The following is a 4,312-nucleotide window of genomic DNA, read 5'->3' on the forward strand; positions in this document are numbered from 1 at the left end:
AGGGGCGGGGGGGGGGGGGGGGCGATGCAAGTCGCAAACTGGACTGGACGCGTACGGTGTTCTGGCGACGGTGCTGATCTGGAAAGCGTCATAACAACCCTTCTGTAAGAATAACAATCGGGATAAAAGAGGCACGGCTGAGGTACGGGGACTGGCGCGAGGGAGAATGGTGAGGAAAAAAGAGAGCAGGCTGAACGGAGCGGTCTGCGCGCAATTGAGCCGGCTGGTGGCTGGTGGGATCCCAGCCGCGGCAGACAATGGGCTGCAAATGGAGCAGCCGCGGCCGGGGCGCATTCTGAGAGCGGGACCGGGCCGGCCGGCGCTGGCATAAGCAACCAATCAAAAGGTCATCAATCACGGGGCGAGCCGGGGGCGCCGTTTTGTCTCAGGGCACTCGACGCGCCCCTGCTGCCAGCCTCGGGATGCGCCTACTTGTAACTCTAAACCCGCCCCGCCTGGAACAGCAAGGCCCAGAGAACACAGCGCGGCCTCCGGCTTCTTGTTACTACGCGGATCAGCCTTTCTTCACTTCGGCTCGTTCTTCTCTTCTTTTGTTATTTTAGAAGCAGGCTACGTCTGTAGCCTCCCTTTCATTCTTTCTTGGGCCGCCACTGCCTCCCCTCGCCTTTACTATTGCCGTACACCCTTTCGACAGGTTTACCCTCTCTGTACATCCGTTCCGATACATTTAATGGCCCGAACAAGGCTCGGCATTCAAAAAGTCGAAATTCCAGGAAGCGAACTGCGGCCAGTAAATCAACCGAGCAACTGGGTTGTGTCCCTGTGACGGGAAGTTTATTGTGCTCAAGCAACCGTCACCCATTCCTAATCGCAAGCTGAGGCTCGATCACTGTGGTGGAACTGCTACCGATTGATCGCAAGCACATCTAGAATTACTCTGTCATGATTATTTTATCAGGCCGGTACGCCGAGTAATCGTCGACTGCAGAAAACGCAGCTGCTACGTAAATTGAAACTCTCCACGGGGATCTGAAGCCCAAAAGCTCCCCCACCGTTCACACGCCTAACACGATGGTCGTCGCATCTACTTATTAGTCCCATGATCCACTGATCCTGGGAACTGCGTTGAAGTCCTGATCGAGATCTTGTAGACACTTCCAAAAGCCTAGACAGACAAGAAACATCAGTGTGCGGTTAAGTTGAGAATTTGGGTCTGAATGGAAGAGTGCTAGGGTAGTCCGAGCAATTCTGTCCGGATGGCGCAGCGGTCAGCGCATCTGCCTACAAAGCAGGAGACCAGGATTCGAATCCCAGTCCGGCACAAACTTTTAACTTTCCCCATTGCTTACAATCATGGCCAGTGGCAGCTAATGTCATAAATTCGTTTGTGTCTTGTTTCAAAAAAACGCTGTGTAGAAGTGCTTCAGCAGCCGTCCTGGCCCTTAACGTAACAGTATGCGTCTGACACTTGTTAGAAAACGTCGGTGGTCGGTGGAGCAGTGAGGCAACATCATTTTTTTTTTGTTTATTTGAGTCCTGCATCGTTTGTGGAAGAAAGTTTGTCAGACTGGATACGAATACCGAGAGGCAGGTTCCTGGTTGCTCCTCCACGACAACACAATAGCTCACAAAGCGAAGATTGTGTGCGAGTTTTTGGCCAGCAAACCGTCCTGGATTACGCACCGTATTCGCCAGATTTGGTTCTAGCCCAGTCCCAAAGTGTTGGAACTGAGAGGACATCTCCGTGGCGCATTTAAGGACATCCGAAAAAACTGAAATCCCCTAAAAACGCCTACACTTTTAAAACGATTTTCACCTGTGTATCGATTTAGGGGGGAGACTATTGAATACGTACAGTGATTTTGTAAACATAATCCATGCCTCTTATTTTTCATAGCCACAGTTCTAACGGAACAGGCAAACGCCGTGTAGTCGATGCTGACGTAACTATTCAGTTTCTGCACAGAGATTAAAGGACTGACAGCCATCACTTTTACGAGAACGAGAGCGGGCGGTATGAGACTGGGACTCCTCGACACGAGCCTCAGGGTGGCTGCTGCCCGCACGCCGGCTGTTTCCCACGATGCCGGGCCGCGCCGCGCTTGCTAGTCGGCGGGCATCCGGAGATTATCTGCGGCTGCAGGTGCTGGGCGGCGGACGCTGGTAAGGCGCTTATATAGCGGGGAAGCCGCTGCTGCTGCCGCCGGCGTTGTCACCTGATAACGCCCCACCCCGTAAATACCGCCCGCTCCAGTTACTCCGCTGTTGTCACCAAACGGTCCCACAGTCGAGTCGCCGTCTGCTCCGATACACCGCCTCGTAGCGACCGCCGCTGCGGACTGACTTCCCGAAGACTAGGAATTGGCAGGATTGTTCTAGCACAAGGCCTCCTCATAAAAAGGTTGAAATCCTGCCATCACTTTATACTTTAACATTTGTGTTCGAAAGACACTACGATCCGGTTTCCAGTGCCTGAAACATTCCCCTTCATATGATATCTGACCCATAAGTGTACAAACGCAATCTGACTAAATTTCTTTTAGATTTCGCAGTGACAAGGAACTTCCTCATATCACAACGGAATAATTAAGGGAAGGTTTAATACAAGCTAAGTCAAGATAATAGCGACTCGCAAAGCCGGCCTGTATGGCCGAGCGGTTCTAGGCGCTACAGACTGGAACCGCGCGACCGCTACGGTCGCAGGTTCGAATCCTGCCTCGGGCATGGATGTGTGTGATGTCCTTAGGTTAGTTAGGTTTAAGTAGTTCTAAGTTCTAGGGGACTGATGGCCACAGCAGTTAAGTCCCATAGTGCTCAGAGCCATCTACTCGCAAATTATTTTATATTCTGAGCATGCGTGAGAGGCACGATGTTAAGAAGAATTACTGATACGTGGTAAAATTGTTGTTTTACTGAAACACAAAAGATTTCCCGGCCTAAAACCGTATCGTCAGGTGTGACATTGTTGAAAGTTGTTAGGTGTTCTCAACGCACATAGTGCAGAAATATTATTCAGTGAATATTGCCTATACTACATTGGCGAACAAAGGGTGATAAAGGATCAGTTAACTGCAGGTGGGTGGATCACGTAGTTATAGGTACTTGTTTTAAAATCTGCATGCGTCGATGTGACGGCAGGGCAACCCACTGCTAGGGAGAGTAGAAGCGGGCCGCACGAGCGACTAAGACGGACTCGCGAGTCGCTTACACCATTCCCAACACTTGGTTGCCTTGCCGTTACACCGACGCAGGCAGATTCTAAAACAAGTGTCTGTAACTACGTGATCCACCCACCTGCAATTTCTACGAAATCATTGGATCATGTCTTTGTCACCCCCGATTCGCCAATGTAGACAATATTCACTAAATAATACATCTTGACTAGGAGCGACGGATACACCTATGACCTTTTAACATTGTTGCGCCTGATGATGCGGCTTTAGGCCGCGAAACCGGTTGTGTATCAATAAAACAAAAATTTTGCCAGCTGTAAGCGGAATTCTTATTAACATAGCAGTTGTTTCTACACCTTGTAGGTGTAATTCGTAGAATGCTCTAGCTCTGAGCTACTGAGATAGCAGAATTCCTAGGTCTCACCAATGACATCAGTACGCAGACACATTGTTTCAAAATTTATAGCAAAACTACGCCTACTAGGCCGCGCAGTCCGAGGCGCCTTGCCACAGTTCCCCGGATGTTCGAGACCCCCCTCCGGCATTGGTTTGTGTGTTGTCCTTAGCGTAAGTTAGATTAAATAGTGCGTACGCCTAGGGGCCGATGACCCCATCAGTTTGGCCCCTTGGGAACTTACCACAAATTTCCAATTTATACACTCTATAGCTCACAAACATGCAGCTTTCCACTCAGTGTTACACTATCTTATGCCCGTCCCCAAGTCCACAGATGTTTTTAAAGCAGAGTTAGATACAGTAAAATTTTGTGCCTCAACCAATGGCTACAACCCAGTCCTGATTGAGTATTCATAGTATACCTATCTTGTCTCCCCTTCCCCATTTTTCCCATTCACAGACGATAAGCCAAAGAAAGGCTATTTTATGGACGTATGGATCAAAATTTCTGTAATTTTGGCGTCGTGGTCATTACGAGAGTTATATGTTGAAGAATATAATATGTTTCATGATTCATTTAGGAACGCGGGATCTCGGAAGTCCGTGAGATTCACATTGTCTCTCTTGTAACGTTTCCACGATACCCCCACTCTGGCTTAAAAAAACAGTGAAAAATCATACATTTTTAAATAATCGTTTTCTGTTTCTTTGGTTAGTCTACCTTGCTAAGGGTCCCAGACTCAAGGGGCTGGTAAAAAAATTCTCTCGTGCGGGAGTTACGT

The 4,312-nt window shown here is 49.1% G+C and overlaps 1 non-coding gene across 1 annotated transcript; it reads left to right on the plus strand.

Moving 5' to 3' along the window:
- The first annotated feature begins 1,211 nt into the window (after window positions 1–1,211).
- Trnac-aca lies at window positions 1,212–1,284 on the plus strand. Its single transcript has one exon. It is a non-coding gene; the product is annotated as a tRNA-Cys (tRNA).
- The last annotated feature ends 3,028 nt before the right edge of the window (window positions 1,285–4,312 follow it).

This window comes from Schistocerca americana, chromosome 6 (genome assembly GCF_021461395.2).
Source record: "Schistocerca americana isolate TAMUIC-IGC-003095 chromosome 6, iqSchAmer2.1, whole genome shotgun sequence".
Lineage (NCBI taxonomy): Eukaryota > Metazoa > Arthropoda > Insecta > Orthoptera > Acrididae > Schistocerca > Schistocerca americana.